The sequence below is a fragment of the Chenopodium album genome, chromosome 13 (assembly GCF_948465745.1).
Source record: "Chenopodium album chromosome 13, dcCheAlbu1.1, whole genome shotgun sequence".
In the NCBI taxonomy this organism is placed as follows: domain Eukaryota; kingdom Viridiplantae; phylum Streptophyta; class Magnoliopsida; order Caryophyllales; family Amaranthaceae; genus Chenopodium; species Chenopodium album.
In genome coordinates this window covers 24,220,245-24,238,055 of record NC_137846.1, presented here as the reverse complement: position 1 = coordinate 24,238,055, position 17,811 = coordinate 24,220,245, and positions in this window count along the sequence as shown.

Genomic DNA, 17,811 nt, shown 5'->3' with positions numbered 1-17,811 from the left:
TAGCTCCCCATCTTTCATCTCAAACCAGGCCGCCTTCCTCTTCAATAGCCAACTCTCTTTCGGATCGTCCGGAAGTATTCCATCCCTTAAGTAGGAAGTAATTCCGTCCATCCAGGTTGAACTTCTATCTATTATCTGAACGGACTCGGCATCAATGCTCCTTTTTTCCTTTACTTCCCAAAACACTGATCTTGGAGTATCACATGACGCCGAGGAAGCCAATTTGGAGAGGGCGTCCGCTTGATGATTCTCTGAACGGGGAACTTGCTTGAGAGAAAAAAGCTCTAGGCCTTCGGCCTCATTTTTAACTAGCTGCATGTACTTCATCATGGCCGGCTCCCTGGCCTCAAAGCCACCATTGACCTGATGGACTATTAGCCGGGAGTCCGAGCATACTTCAATTTTGGTTGCCCCGGCCGCTTTACACATCCTTAGGCCGGCCAATAATGCTTCGTACTCAGCTTCATTGTTTGACGCTTGGAACTGAAACCTCAACGCGTACTCATACTTGTCTCCCTCAGGAGATTCACATATAATACCAGCGCCACACCCGGTCGCTGTTGCACTACCATCCACAAACACTTTCCAGACTTGGTTCCCGGCCGGCTGAAGATCAGGCCGTGTCATTTCAGCCAAAAAATCCGCAAAGGCTTGCCCCTTGATTGCCTTCCTTGGTTCAAACACAAGATCAAGACCTCTGAGCTCTAAGGCCCACTTGAGCATGCGGCCACTTGCCTCTAAAGTTGAGAACGGCTTCTTCAAGGGTTGGTCTGTATAGACCACAATTGAATGTGCTAAAAAGTATGGCCGCAGCTTCTTTGATGCCATGTACAAGGCCAGGCCAAATTTTTCAATTGGGGGGTACTTCAGCTCAGCATTGTGAAGTACATGACTGATAAAATACACCGGGACCTGATGGCCGTCCCTTTCAGCAAGAAGGACGGCACTTAGAGAGTGTTCGGAGATGGCAAGATAAATATACAGCTTCTCATTCTTGAGCGGACTGACGAGGCGAGGCAATGTATGCAAGTGATTTTTCAACTGTACGAATGATTCCTCGACCTCCTCTGTCCACTCGAACGCGGCTTTCTTCTTAATGGTTTGAAAAAAGTAACGGCACTTATCCCCTGATCTTGACAAAAATCTTCCAAGGGCTGCTAAACAGCCGGTCAGTCTTTGCACTTCCTTGATTGTTCTTGGAGACTTCATGTCAAGGACGGCTTGAATTTTTTCAGGGTTGGCCTCGATTCCACGTTGATCAATCAAAAATCCGAGAAACTTGCCGGACTCAACACCAAATACACACTTCTTTGGATTTAACATCATCTTATGCCGCCTGAGTTCGGCAAACGTTTCTCGTAGATCCTTGAGATGGTCGGCCGGCTCTTTTGACTTGACAATCATGTCATCAATATATGCCTCCATGTTCCGGCCGAGCTGGTCTCTAAAGACTGTATTAACAAGCCTCTGAAATGTAGCAAGAGCATTCTTGAGGCCGAATGGCATAACCTTGTAACAGTACAACCCCTGCTCGGTCACAAACGCTGTTTTCTCTTGATCTTCTTCCCACAAAGGAACTTGATGGAATCCGGAGTATGCGTCCATGAAGCTCATAAGGGCGTGTCCGGCCGTAGAGTCAACCAAACGGTCGATCTTAGGCAAGGGGAAGCTATCCTTAGGACACGCCTTGTTCAAGTCCGTGTAATCCACGCACATCCTCCAAGTCCCATTCGGCTTTTTCACAAGAACTACATTGGCCACCCAATCTGGGTAAAAGCATTGCCGAATGAAACCAGCGTCTAGCAGCTTTTTTATCTCTGCTGCGGCCGCCTGATTCCTCTCTTCTCCGTGATCTCTCTTCTTCTGGCGGACAGGCTTTATCAAAGGATTCACGGCCAACTGGTGCACGGCCAGGTCAGGACTTATTCCTGGCATTTCACCAACTTCAAATGAAAACACATCTTTGAATTCTCTTAACAGCTGTACTAACTCATCCCCAAGCAATTCCAAGGCTATAGTGCCGACACTAACTGTCCATTCTGGGTGGTTGGAGTCAAGCACTATATCCTGGTGGCTGCCGGCCGGCTGGGGCCTCAACTCATCTGGCCGGCCGACAGTCATTAGTTGCTAGGCTTCCTCTGCCCTGGTCGCCTTACGCTTCTGGCCGACCTGGTATGCTGGGAGTGAGGTTCCTTCTTCCTTAATCTCGGACAACTTTGGGCCGCGTGCTGTTGGCTTCACGGCCAGCTGATTACATTCCTTGGCCATTTTCTGACTTCCTTGAATTGTTCCAATTTTTCCGTCCGACCTTTCAAACTTCAGCAACATCAAATGGGGCACTATGACCGCCTTGGCTGCGTTGAGAGTAGGGCGGCCAAGTATTACATTGTACCCAGTCAACTCTTTTACCACAAGGAAACGGACGACCATGTCTCTTCCTTCCCCCTTCTGCCCGAAACGGATGGGAAGGTCAATCCGTCCGACTGGATGAATGATATTCCCCCCAAATCCTACTAAGGGATGAGTTATATCTTGGAGAGCATCTTCTGGGAAGCTTAAATTCCTGAAGGCAGAGAGACTTATGATATCGGCCGAACTGCCCGTATCAATCAATATCCGTCCCACCTTCAAATTTGCTATTTTCATTACAAAGACCATGGGATCATTGTGCAAAGCTCTGACCTCACCACGGTCAGCCTCACTTATGATCACTTCAGGAAATGGCTCGGCTTTAACAACGTCCGTTTGCATCACATTCGATAGGTTTCGAGCGTCCTGCTTGATTCCTTTCATGGTAGGGCCGCTTGAAGCAAAGCCTCCTGATATGACGGCCACAAAACCTGAATCAGTGCTATTCCCATCATCTTCCTTGTCATTCTTCTTTTCACTTTGTTGCCTTTTCTCGGACGTGTTGTCGGTCCGCTTGAAGGTGAATTTGGACTTGGTCACATAGGGTTTCAGCAGACCCTTGTCGGCCAACTTATCCAACAACCTCTTCAAGTTGATACACTCGTTCGTGTCATGACCCACATCCTTGTGGTAATGACAATACTTGTTTTTGTTTCTGTACTGGGCCGAGCCTCTCAAAGGCTGAGGCTTTTCAAACTCAAACTTGTCTTTTATCTCCATCAAAATAGAGTAACCATCCTTGTTAAACTCATACTGAGGCTCGTATGTCTTGCTTTTCTTTGACTTGGGTTGCTGGTCATCAGCTACCCAGATTTCTTTTCTTTTGTTCCCTTCTTTCTTTCGACCGGCCGAGTCTTGCTGAGAAGATTGTTTCTTCTCAGCCCCCTTGGCCGACTGTTCTGATTTGGTGAGCGAACAAAAATCCACGGCCTCAATATAGGCTTCGGCTTCCCGCAATACACTGCGTATGACCGAATCTTTTTTCTTACCAAATCAAACTTAAAACCATTATGCCTTAATCCCCGGAGAAATTCTGAGTAAGCCATTTCGTCCGGAAGATTATGAATTTGGGCTTTTTCTTGGTTAAACCTTTGGACGTACGAGCGTAGTCCTTCATTCTTTCCTTGGACAATTGTAGCCAAGTTGAGGCTTGTCTTTCTTGGTGGGATGTTGTATGAGAAGTTTCCCACAAACAACAAACTGAGGGTGGTAAAGCAATTGATGCATCCGGCTGGGAGGCTGTTAAACCAGTCCTGGGCCACCCCTTTGAGAGTGGCCGGGAAGCATCTACACCATGTAGCATCATCTACACTTTGCAAGTACATCAAGTTCCTGTACGAGGTGACATGCTCTTCTGGGTTGCCCGTACCATCATAGGCACCCACTAATACACTCTTCACTTTTGCTGGTTGAGGGGATGCTAGTATATCTTGCGAAAACGGAGGCGGCTTATCTCCCAAATTCAACAAACGCATTTGCCAATCGATAGGCTGAGGCTGAGCGGACGTTCCAGCCTGGTAAGGAGTCTGGCCGAACATCTGACCATACGACCCATATTGCCCAAAAACTTGGGGAGTTGGTTGTATCAACCCATTGAGTACTTGAGGGGGCTGATATTGCAATGGCTGAATTGGACGGGGAGTAATAGTATGACTCTTGCTGGAAGCAGCCGTGTTGGTGTAGAAGGAGAAAGATTGGTTGGAGACTTCCTCCGGCATGGTTGGGGTAGAGGCCGTGTCAGAGCATGCGGCCCTCTCCCTTTGCCTGTGCCGAATGTAATCCCTTGCGTCTTTGAAACGCTGTGACGGCTCAGTCTCAACTCTTTTTGGCTGTCTGCCCCTCCCCCCAGCCGACTGTGTTTTCGCCAGCAGGCTAGAGAAGTTGGTCCGTGGGACTCGGGGAGACCTTCCGTGCGGACGACGGAATGGGGTGTTACCAGCATCAGTTGCATTGGTCTTGTTGTTGGCTTTCTTGGAAGTGCCTCCTCTCCCCTTTTGCTGGGTAGCCGCCAACTCCTTGCGGAGCTTAGTCAGCTCGGCCATTAGGGTAGCTGGGGTGATAGGAAGTTGTTCGGCCTCTTCAAATGAGGCAGTCAAAGGATTGCTTGAGTGTATGGTAGTATGTATGTCCTCTACATATCCATCCTCGCCTGGACGAGGTCCAGAATTAGGTGTCTGACCATCTATTGCCATAACGGACGAGTATCCCCACAGACGGCGCCAAATGTTTCGGGGTTTTTTGTGATTCCCTAGGATACTGGTCACGCTCTGCTGACAAAGACTCGGACACCTGCAAAATAACGAATATTCCGGTGTTCGAAATATTCGCCTCCGACGCTCAAGTTAGTGAACGGAAACGGAAAAGGCTAGAGAGAGAAAGTAGAGAGAAGTTGGAGCTCTTTAATGCTCTATATTTATGTTATGTCACCATCCACCCCTCCCATCATAAATGATTGGGGTATTTATAGGGGTGGGAACATGTACCCCTCTAGGGTTTAAGCCCTAGAATTTCGTGACATGATTGGCTGCGCAATCAGAGGTCGCCACGTGTCGTAGGGGGCGCCGTTTTACGGCTTTCAAGGTTTTCTCGGGATTTGGGCCTGAGGTCATCAGGGCCCTTTTCTCTTTCTGATTGCAGCATTGGGGCATTTAGAGATGGCTGACAGGTGTCACCATGACAAGTGGACACGTGTCTCACTCTCATAGGGCCACGTGTCGCCTGTTTATTGGGCCACGTGTCACTATGAGATTGGGCCTCGTACCTGGGTTATTTTTACCCTAAACAAAAAGAACATTTGACTAAGTTTTAGGATGCTTTTTATCCATAATAGCCTAACTAAGGCCTATATGACTTATAAGTTGCCCTTTTTCTATATTTTTAACCAAATGACCTATTTCTTTCTCATAACATGTCAATGTTACCTAGTTGTAGATGTCTAAGGCTTGAAATCACATCATAAAACATTTGACAAAATTTAAGGACGTACCTCATCAAGCTGTAGACTATCCGTACAATGAGTCACTATGTCAAGCATGAATCTCATCACATACAGGCCATAATCAACTCTATTATCCTGTTGTGCGCACTACCATAGGAATAAATCACATGATTCAAACATGCATAGCAAATTAGCAATAATTTACGCAATGTTTATTAAGATAATCGCAATATCGCGTGGCATTACCATCGGTGATTTCCATGTAGGACCCTGAGGAGCACGACAATGTAGCTTCTTCATAACACTGTAGGAAAGTAAATTCAAATTTGATTAGTCGTCTGACGTCTAAATGATTTGGGTAATGATAATCACACTAGCTATATTTACTTTTGCAGTATAGCCTTCACGAGCAACTTCTTTGTTGATCGAGCTGAATCAAGGTGAAAGATTGTGTTATTGGAAAAATAAATCACCATGAGGGTCCAATGCAACCTACATAAATTCACAATACACAAACAAATCAATAATTAGGAGTCAACATATATTAAGGGGAAACGATTGAATTTGACATGGTTAGACATACTCATCATAACATGAGGCGAATATGAACTTGTCTCCCGCACGCACTGATTCCTTGATACTCTGTTCAACATAATACATCACGTCAAGGTGGTTGCGTAAGATTCTAGTAGTGGATATCTGCTCGGGGCATAACTACCCAACTTTACAAGGAGAATCAGTGTCACTTAAGTGCTCCTATAGTGCTCTGCGTGCATGAACATTGAAAAAGTAATGGAAATATGAAGGATAATCACCACAAATCTGAATAACATAATTTAAGTGGCTTTGAAGTACCTCATGAATGTTTGAATGAGGGAAATGCTAAGCATTGAACCACGTATAAATTCCTTCACATCTTCTTTGTTAATCCATGCTACTTCATCCTCATCATAGTGGAACATTGCCTTAGGAAGTGCAACTTCAATGGGATCGACCAAATGACTAACACGATTGTGTAGAAACGTTAAATCCTTAGATAGAGATTGAAGTACAATGTCTTCAACAAGTGGAGTAGGTTGCATGGGTGAACCTCTTGAAGAGTTCTTCTTTGACGCTTGTTCACTCTTGGACCGTTGTTCACTCATCTTCTTTGTTGGCTGATAAATGCTTTTAGGCTTCTCCACCCGCCTTCTCTTTGAAGTTTGGCTTTGATTCGAAATCTGATCAAACAATCACGAGTGAGTGATATAAAAAAAAAACATCAGGGCAGCAGCTGCCCAGGCCCCTACAGGCCAGGCAGCAGCTGCCCAGGCCCCTACAGGCCAGGCAGCAGCTGCCCAGGCCGCAGAAGCCCAAGCAGCAACTGCCCAGGCAGCAGCTGCCGAGGCTGCAGCATCCCAGTCAGGACCTGTCGAGGCTGCAGCAGCCAAGGCAGCACCTGCCCAGGCCTCAGCTGCCCAGGCCTCAGCAGCCTAGGCCAGCTGCTGCCGAGGCTGCCGTAGCCTTGGCAGCGGAGATGTGGGCCGGGGAGTCGTGATTGAGTGATGTTTTGCGTTTTTTTAAGGTAACAACGAAGTGAGTGCAGATTGGTTATTTAACACAATAAAAAAAATTAATTACCTCGTTGATCAACCTTACCCAAGCACGTGGCCATTCCACAAAGCTACCTTGTGCTTGCCAAAGTTTAGTTATCCCAACCTCCTTTATGGGCACCGGTAGTGGGATGTTCTCGAACCCCGCAATCACAGAATTGATCCCAACCGAGTAATGTTATGGCCTAGCGATCAGAAATGGACCATATCACCGGTCGTCGCTTGTGCACTACCATACGTTACCAAATGCAATTCTCCACTATTTGATAGCCCCGAGCCTAGAAGTGCACACCGGGTGTCTTCCTACACCAATAACAAAATTCACTTGTAAAATTAGAACTTATCAAAAGAGGTTTTATCCTACACAATTGATAATGTAACTAAATTCAATACGCTAGAACCAAATAAATCACCTGTAAATCGGGAAATTCATGCGGCGTTGGATTTTCAAGCTCCCTCGAGTCCCCATGTGTAGGAGTAGCAACCTGTAATAGTTCATCAATAATGCCACCTTAGATCTCACGTAAATCAATATTTCAAAACTAATAGATTTGAAACTACCTCATGTATCACATCTTCTCCATGTATCTCATCTTCCCCTTGTCCTTGTGGGTGACTACATGAGTTGACCAGTGTAGTCGAGGGGAACGACAAGCTCGGTAAGTTCATCTGCTTCGCCCAAGCATTGAATTCATCTACTATCTCTTTGCGTACTTGTTCCTTAATTGATGCCACCTTGGCATCCAAGTCATCCGGTAAGTTAACACTTGCTCGAGATCTTCCCGATTTATGTATTCCGGACCCATCACCTTTTGCCATCCTAGAAATGTCCCTCCTGAACCTACTACCAGTCCTAGATGGTAGGGCTTTCCCAAAGCCAAGGTTAAAGAGTCTTTCTCTACAGTTGGGACCAGCTTGCCCTTAACAAGTTATGTAGTGTGCTTAAGCTGTAGCAAAAAGAAAAAGGTAACATGAATACAGTTAATGTTTTTGTTTAGTGATAATCATGCAAAAGCTTCATAAAGTTCACAAGTTCATAGTTAGCTTACAAGTTTATCTGCCATTCTTTTGGTTTCCGAACCCTTGATCACCCATTTTCCGGTTTCCTTATCAAACGCATGGAGAGAACAAATGAAATCGCCAGCACGACTCACCAACGTAGTGATCGTGGAGTTAGAGGGTTCTTTGGATGACTTTACCCAAAATTACAATTGCTTCTGGCTGACTTTTTTGAACAACGAAAGCTTTCCACTGATCCTCCGTCACGCTTGGCCGCCACGGGATTTGGTCTTCCTCAATAGCTTCGTCATTTCCACCGTCATTATCCTTTCCCTTGCAAGCTTTCTTCTTCTTATGGATCCATCTATTAGCTAATAAGGTCTTGAAGCCTCTGAATCTTTCCGCTACTAAAGATTCAAACACCCTTCTCTTGGCGTCATCATTAGGAATATTAAACAGCTTCTGCAAGCACAAATAAAAGTTCTTATTAGTTTCTCCCTACAAATTAAACAAACCCCTAAGAGGAAGGTATTTATAATCAAATAAATGTGCCAACAAAACACTTACCCTTGTATCATCCCAAAATGTTTGAATCAAGCCTGGAGGTACTTGGAGCCATTTAAGTGTAATGGGGATTTTGCGCGCACACATGCCAACTTGGTTTCCATATTGCCGACGCCATTTGCCCGCAGGTTGGCCTCTGTTGTCATACTCCAGGACCATGGGAACGGTAGGTTTCTTAAAACTTGTCGTCGGACCCCTACCCTTTCTCTTAGCTGGTGCCTTTACCCCCCCCCCTCCACTACCACCTGTGTTCATTTGATCCTGTCCTTGACTTTGAGTTTGAGGAGTAGGGTTCTCACCAAAAATCTCACAAAGTAAATTTTCAATAGGAAGCGCACGTTCAGTAGAAATTTCAAATTCTTCAAGCCTACGCTCAAACTCATCTTGAGCCTGATCTTCTGGCTCACCCAAATCATTCTCCTTGTTGACATCATAAAGCCCGTCCTTGTCCTCATCCTCATCATCACCCACCTCCAAATCCTCTACACAATTAAGGTCATAATCGTCCTCCATGAGATATAAACACCTGCCATTACAAATATAACACGTTATTAGTTGCATTAGGAATAAATTAGTTAGGTAACTTAAAAATCAAATATAAATTCACAAATTATAATACAAGTTAACATAGAAAATGGGCAAGTAAGTTAACATATAGGTCATTTTTATTCCATTTTCACCAAATTGACTCCATAAAGTACCTAACTTATGATTTTCTAATACTGTTAACACTTAAAATATTATATGCTATCATATCATATTTAACATGTTTTGAGATTTACTTCATTCATTTAGTCTAAATTGTGATTAATCGGTAACTAAGTTAACACTTTCATTCATTTTCACCAAAATTAATCATAAAATCACCTATCTTGTGATTAGATAATACTTTTAATGCTTACAATCTCAAATTCACAATAATAGTACCTCACTCTAATATTCCTTCGTTGTGGTCTGATCGCATATAATTTGCTTGGTCGTCTATGTCATTTTCTACAACAGGTCTAGGAACAGTGAAAGATGTTGAATCGTCAAACGCATCATATTCGTCCTCATCCTCAACATCTCTAATGCCTAGGATTCTTCTTTTGCCGGCTAGTACAATAGACCATTTTGAATCGGCTGGGTCAGTTACATAGAACACTTGCTTAGCTTGAGATGCTAGGATGAATGGTTCCGCACTATCATTCAAGTGGCCAAGATCTATAAGAGTGAAGTCATCATATTTGACGTTACGCCTGATATTATCAAGCCATTTACACTTGAAAAGAGAAACCGTGAAGTTACAATAATTAAGCTCCCATATTTCTTGAACTCGACCGTAATATCACAACTTTGCATCGACAGGTGATTTATCCTTAGCACTTGCAAACTCCCTTGACGATGCCACAAGTGTTACACCACTATTTTGGGTCGAGGAAGATTTCAAATCCCGACCCTCTGTCCAAAAAGTGTACCCATTGATGTCATACCCCTCAAATGAGCGAACATCATCCCTAGGACCATAAGCAAGCGACCTTACTGTATCGGTGACACTATCATCCAATCGACCCATCACTCGATCACGAAACCAACTGACAAACCTCTTATTATGCAACTGCATCAGAGCCTCCAAACCAGGATTGCAACTCATGCGCTTATAGCGCGACCGCTTGCATCGTGGACACTCCTTCAATTCTTCATACTGATTTCGATAAAGAATATAATCATTAGAACATGCATGTATCTTCTTATACTCCAAACCAAATGGACACATGAGCTTCTTAGCATAATAGTAAGACTTAGGAATTTCATTCCGATCAGGCAACATCTCACTTAATGCGGTCAGCAAAGAAGTAAAACTAATGTCCGTCCACCCATGCTTCGACTTAATGTTAAAAAGTGTTAGCACGGCTGATAGTTTGGAGTATTTTTTGCACCCTAGATATAAAGGATTTTTGGAAGCCTCCTATAATAACTCAAACACGCCACCTTTAACACTATGCAACATCTCATCCACGTCTTCATCCTCAACCTCATCCATCTGATCCTCAGCTCCATCCTCGCCATTACCAATAATATATTCATCATTCTCGTATTCCTCGTCCACATGAATCTCATTGCTTCTATCATGTACATCATTCCCATCAAGATCCCCACTGTACTCTCCATCTTCACCGTTCCAAATCCACACATGGTATTTAAGCCTAAATCCACGATAAAATACATGATCTCGAATGATTGAAACATTGTTGACCACCTTCACATTATTACAATCAACACAAGGACAATAAAGGCCTTCGTCACCCATTTTGCGTTGATAAGATAAAGCCCTCTCGCAAAACTCTTGAACCCCATTCCAAAATTCCAATGTATCACGTCTACCATACATCCAATCACGATCCTTCTCCATTTAGTAAATTGTCTCTAAACATATATAGCAACATATTATGAATAATGTATAATTGCTACTTATTTTATGTAAATCAACTTCAAGTACACACAGTGAATTTACCATTCATATAGTGAAAAAATGCATGTTTCCAAAGTCTCCTTATCACTCCAACCTAATCCATCCTTGAATGTCTACTCTCACTAGTGAATGTATGTCAAATTTCCAATTTTAAGGAAAATTCGGCAGCATTTCCCCCTTAGTTCTCCAAGTACACGATGTAGATAATTACTTACCCACATATGTACCCAGAGAACATGGTGAGGAAATGGTAAGCCAAGATGTTCCTTAAAATCGAAAAGAAGACATACATTCACCACCTAAGTGAGAGTAAACATTCAAGAACAGTCCCAACCGAGGACTATTTATGACTTTCTTTTAATGAGAAAGCCTTTAACGGGTATCTAGGCATATGATATGCAAGCATTCTATATATTGTTGTATTTATTTGTAATTAAACAATAATACACAAGTTGTAATATCATGAAAAAACTTTCATTAAATGGATATATAGAATTAATTAATTCAAACCAAGAAATTGCCACAAAATTCAATGAACAAAACGCGAAATTGGGAACAAATTGCAGTGTTTGTTGATAACAGAAACATTAAATCAGTAAAGACAAAAAAAGAGAAACATATATAAATAAGAGGGAGAAGAAGAACAAACCAAAGAAATGGCAACAAATTGCAAGGATTAGGGAAGAGGACTAGCGGCGGCAGGCGCGGAGTTCTCCGGTGGGGCAGCTATGGCGCTCGATCTGAGGGAACAACTTTGAGCTCCCCCCTAATTGTCTAAGGTTCTTGCTGTTTTCACTTCTCAACTCTGAAATAAATCATTCAGACACTATCAACTTTAATCATTATACTTAAAAAAATTCAGTTTTATCAATTAAATCAATATAAATCAGTTCATTTTAATAATCAATTTAATCAACAAACATCATTTCATTTCAATCAATTTAATAAGAAGTAACAAACTCAACATCATATTCCCAATAAAAATTAAATCACAAACCCAACAACAAAATAAATACACCTTCGATTAAAGATCAGAACATACTATGCATATGAGAATAATATTGGAACTCATAATCAGAAAAATGAAAGAAATATTATACCTTGACACCGATCTGTAATTCTTTAACATTATCTGACTTTTTAGCATAAGTTGTACCTGTACATTAATGGGGTTCATTCAGAATGTTAGATCCAAAAAAATGGGAGTTGGAATTAGAGAAGAAGACATAACTAAACTAAGTAAAAAAAAATAAAAAAATAAAAAAAAGGGAAAGAGAAGGAAAAACGGTGTTGTGGCTAACCTCGACGGCAGAGCGGCGACGGCGCAGCTATGGTGAACTTCGGTTTGGGGTGGCGTCACTGGTGGAGGGGGTGAGTCAGAGGTGGCGTCGCGTTAGTGGTGGAGGGGGTGTGAGAGTGAGGAAGTGCAGTGAGAGTGAAGAGAGTTGGCGTCAGTGGTGGAGGGAGTTGCAGGTGACGGCAGTGGTGGAGGAGGCAGCAGCTGTGGTGGCCGGCGTTGCAAGTGACGGCAGTGGTGGAGGAGGGAATTGTAGTGAGCTTCAAGTGAGAAGGGTTTCGTCCGTTTTTGCTGCTGTAATGTAGTTGAAAATGAAAAAGGAAAGGGGAAAGAGAAGGAGAAATGGGCGCATTTTTTTTATTATTGCCACCGGTTTTGCGGTTTTGAACCGGTGGCCTTTACAACATATGCCACCGGTTCGGTTTGAACCGGTGGCAATTAAAAAAAGCCTTATCCCGCCCATTTTTCCCCACCGGTTTTTAAAAACAGGTGGGCATGGCTCGATGCCTTTCTTTATTTTTCTACTAGTGTTTAGTATTGTAGGCTCTCTAGCCTCATACTCCCCTTTCAGTTGGCTGGCTACCAACTAAGAGTCAGTCTACAGGAGCACTTTGTTTGCTCCTGCTACAATACTCATTCTCAAGCCTGCTAGAGTTGTCTCTTACTCTGCCTCATTGTTCGATGTCTTAAACTTGAACTTAATGGCATACTCGAATACATTGCCTTCTGGCGATGTTACTATTATTCCTGCTCCGCTTCCCGTTAAAGTTGAAGATCCGTCCACTACCACCTTCCAAACTCCAACCTCGTCCTCTTTCTCTTCGTAAGAGGCCTCCACTATGAAGTCTGCCAGGGCTTGGGCTTTGATGGCTGCCATAGGCTTAACCTCGAATTCATACTTAGAGAGTTCTATCGCCCACTTCAAGAGTCTTCCTGAAGCGTCCATTTTCTACAGGGCTTTTTCCGGTGGGTAATTTGTAAGGATTTGAATTGTATGTGCATCGAAATAGGGTTTTAGATTTCTTGCTGTCGTTACTACTGCGAAATCCAGCTTTTCTACCAGTGGGTATCTCTGCTCAGCTTCTGTCAGCACATGGCTTACAAACTATACTGGTTTCTACTATTTCTGCCTTTCGACTAGGAGAACTGACCAAATTGTCTGTATTGAGGCGGAGATGTACAGCTGGATTTTTTCACTCTGCTCCAGGCTGATCATGGTTGGGAGCTTAGTCAAATGCTCCTTGATTCCCTCAAAAGCTTCTTTTTCTGCTTCTCCCCACTTAAATTCTTTATTTCCCTTCAGCAACTAATAAAATGGTAAGGCTTTGTCAGCTGACTTGCTGATGAATCGGGTCAGTGCTGCCATTCTCCCTATCAACCGCATAATATCTTTAGTGCACTTGGGCCTCTGGGAGGCTTAGGACTACCTCCACTTTTTCTGGGTTGGCATCGAATCCCCTCTCACTGACAAGAAAACCTAGAAACTTCCCAGAGCTCACCCCCGAAAACGCATTTCTTTGGGTTGAGCTTGATATTATACTTGTTTAGTGTGGCAAATGTCTCCTCTAGGTCCATGATATGCCCTGCTTGTGTGACGCTCTTAACAATTGAGTCATCGACGTATACTTCAACATTTTGTCCCTTCTGGTGCATGAACACTCTGTCCATTGTATTCTTAAAAGTAGCCCTTGCGTTCTTCAGCCCGAAGGGCATAGCTATGTAATTGTAAACTCCCCCTTCAGTGATGAACGCGGTCTTCTGCCTGTATGGCTTGTGCAGGCTGATCTGATGATACCTTGAGAAGACATCCTAAAACTCAGCAAGGCGTGACCGCTGGTTAAGTCTACCAGCTGATCGATCTGTGGCAACGGGTAGCAATCTTTTGGACATGCTTTGTTGAGATCTGTGAAATCAACGCACATCCTCCACTGGCCATTTTCTTTCTTCACCATCACCACTCTGGGTAATCACAAGGCTCAATGAACCCAGCTTCCAGCAGCTTGTCCACTTCTTCTTGAATTGTCTGATTTTTCTCTGTGGAAAAACTTCGTTTCTTCTACCTAACTGTCTTGATGTCTTCTTTCACATTCAGCTTGTGAACCATAACTGCCGGGTCAATTCCTGGCATCTTGTCTGCTGAAAATGCGAAAATGCCCTTGTTCGCTCTTAGCAGCTCTATGAGGTGCACTCCCACTCTAGGGTCAATATCTTTCCCAATTTTTACCGTCCTTGAGTTATCGCCCTATGTGAGCTCGACGGTTACATGTTCCTCGCTGGGTAACAGCCTAGCTACCTCTTCTTTTGCAAGCTTAAAATTTTTCATTGCTAACTTATGTTTGTCTTTTTACTTGTGGTACTCTTCTCGCTTCCTTTATCTCGATTTCCTTTCAGCGTGCTCCTTGGACCTTGGCTCTGGGCCTGGCTATTGCCTGGTCCTAGCCGGCTGTTTCAAGGTTGTGATATAACATTGTTGGGCTGTTTTTTTACTTCCTCTAAGCTTTGCAGATCTTCCATCATTGGTTGCGTATGCCATGGCAAGGTGATAAGTGGAGACCACTTCACCTATTTTATGGTTGAGCGACCTTCCCATGATCACATTGTTGGGTGATGAGGAGTCTATCACTAAGAATTCAGCTCGAACATCGCATCGCCTTGATCCTTCTCCAACATGAACTGACAGCTCAATTATGCCCTTAGGAATCAATTCAGACCCATTGAACCCGATGACTTCGTAGCTCACCCTTTTCACGTCTCTCTTATCCAGTTTCAGCTCTTTCAATGCGCTGATGTATATGATGTTGGCTGAGCTTCCACAGTCAATTAGTACTCTGTCCACCTCCCAGTTTGCAATTCTCATTGTCACTAACAGAGGGTTATCATGAGGGTATATTATGCCTTTCTGGTCATACTAGTCGAATGTAGCTCGTGGCTGCGGGGGAAGTGACGGCCATCTGCGCCTTTCATTGTAATCTATCTGATGGATCATTGCTCACAAGTCAACCCTTGCTCTATTCACAGTTCCACCACGTACCGGTCCACCATTAATTACATATACTCTGCCTTTTGGCTTACTATCCCGATCTCTGCCCTCAGTTGGGCCTCTATGACCTCCTCTACGGTCATGACCAGACTTTTCCTCTTCCTTTCTCCTGGAGGAGTTAGAATGTTGCTTGAACTGGTTCAGGTATCCTCTCTGGACTAAATCCTCTATGTTGTCCTTCAAGTGTGTACATTAATCGGTGGTATGTCCATGGTCCTTGTGGAAGTCACACCACTTGCTAGGATCACGGTTTCTGTTCACCATCCTAGGTGGTCTCTGCCATTTATCATCAGCTTTGTTCGCGCTGAAGATATGGGACCTCGAATGAGTGAACGGGGTGTATTGATTAGGGATGGCAATGGGTTGGGTCGGATGCGGATGATGGTACCTCCATACCCATACCCTCCTAAAAATCTTATACCCATCCCCGCCCCACCACCCGTGGCGGGTACAATATCCACATCCATACCCGCCCCACCGGGTACAAGATAGGATCCATCCCCGCCCCATCACCCACTTGGATATTCATACCCACCTCATACTCGCCCTAAAATCGTCCCAAACCCATTGCCATGATGCTCTATTGTATCTCATTAAATACAATTATATCAAATTAGGTTAAGAAAATTGGGACTTTCACTATTCAAGCCTATTGGGTCTTAGGGGGTATCAAGTTTCATAAATTCTAAACTCCTCTATAAGAAATATGGTGCAGGTATAAGGTGGGTTCGGGGCGGGGCGGATATAGGGCAGGTCTACTCTAAAATCCATACCCGCCCCATCACCCATGGCGGGTACACATTTTATACCCATCCCCGCCCCATCACCCGCCAAACCTCCCTCCATCTCCACCCCACTTGGGCGGGGATGGGGCGGGTCTCCCATTTAACCCGACCCACTGCCATCCCTAGTATTGATCAAACCTTCCAGCCATGCCTCCTCGTTTCTGGTCTAATCTTCTCACTCCCACTGCCCTGTCTACATCCCTGCGACCTTACTAAGCTCTGCTGGGCTGGTTCACCCTAGTTGTATCTTCTGCTCGGGTGGCTTTGGCCTGCTTAACTGGGTCACTTGGTGCTTTTCTATTCAGCATTGCCCTGTCAGTTTCATCTGCTTTTATGAACTCGTGCGCTTTTCCCAGCGCTTCAACCAGCGTTTTGAGGCTCTTTCGCCCCATGTACGCTTTGAATGATGAGCCCGGTAACAGGCCGCTCTGCATTGCTAGCAACACTACCTCCTGACTCATATTTGGGATGGTTGTTGCCTCCTTGTTGAATCTGGTGATGAACTCTCTTAGGGGCTCATCTTTTCCTTGAACCAGTGACATCAGCTCGGTGGTCATTTTTGTACGATCCACCAGGGTGACAAAGTACTCCATGAACATTCTCTTCAGCTGGTTATAGGAATAAATGGATTCTTTCGGGATGGCTCCGTACCACTCGGCTGACAACCCTTCCAAGGTCGGCGGAAATGCCTTACACCAGACTGAGTCTGTCATAGTGTACAGTACCATGTGGTTTCAAAAGCCGAAACATGGTTCTTAGGTGTTGTGGTACCATTGTACTTACAGTTGGGCATCTTTACTTTCTCCATCGGCTCTTCCAGAATCTCCCTGCCAAATGGGGAATCATTTGGAATCACCTGGATCCGTGCTCACTTTTCCCTGTCCAGACTTAGTCCTCGCTCAGAGGCCGGTGACCTGCTGCAAGCGACTCGAGTCTCCGGGTTGCCTTTATCTTGGGCTGCCTCTTCTACACTCCACTCTCGATTTAGATTTCGAGCTTCCAGTTCCAGCACCTTCTTCCTCTGCTAGACCAGCTCTTTCTGCTCCGGGGTAAGAATTATAGGTATCGCTTTCATTACGGATGGCTCTATAGCTGTAGCTATTGGTGGGGAGCATGTCCCTTTACTGAAATTGGTAAGGACTATTGTCATGGCTGCCAGCTGCTCTTTACTGCACTTAGAGAGATTTTGTAGGATGGTTGGCATATTGACGGGCTGCGGTTTATGGGTTATTGGTGTTAAAATGATGGGTTCAGTGCTCATGCATGTCAATGGCATTCCAAACTTAAAAGAAGAGCTAGACCCTACCGGGTCTACTGGCTTCGCCGCCTCTTTGGTTGTAGCAGACGTCGATTCGGTGGGATTAGATTTCTGAGAGATATTGGATTTAGGTTTTTCAATTGATCCTTTTAGATCAAGAGTTACTAACGCCATTTTCTGTGGTGTTTGGTTGGCTTCGATAGCCTTAGAGGCTAGTGTTTGTACAACTTTTTCTCCGGCCATGGCGGTCTATCAACTAGTCTCTTGCTCAGGTGGTGAACCTCAGGTTAGATGATCATACTCCTCCTTCTAGCGCCAATTGTTCCAGGTGTGGATCCAAGGGTTCTGCTAGCACGAGCTGGGCCCCGTTGATGACCTGCGCAGGGTAACATACGTGAACTGCCCTCGAGGGTGGCTCGAGGAACCTCTCTCCGATGCTTAAGTTAGAATGTGTTTAGAGAGAGAAAGTGTACTTAG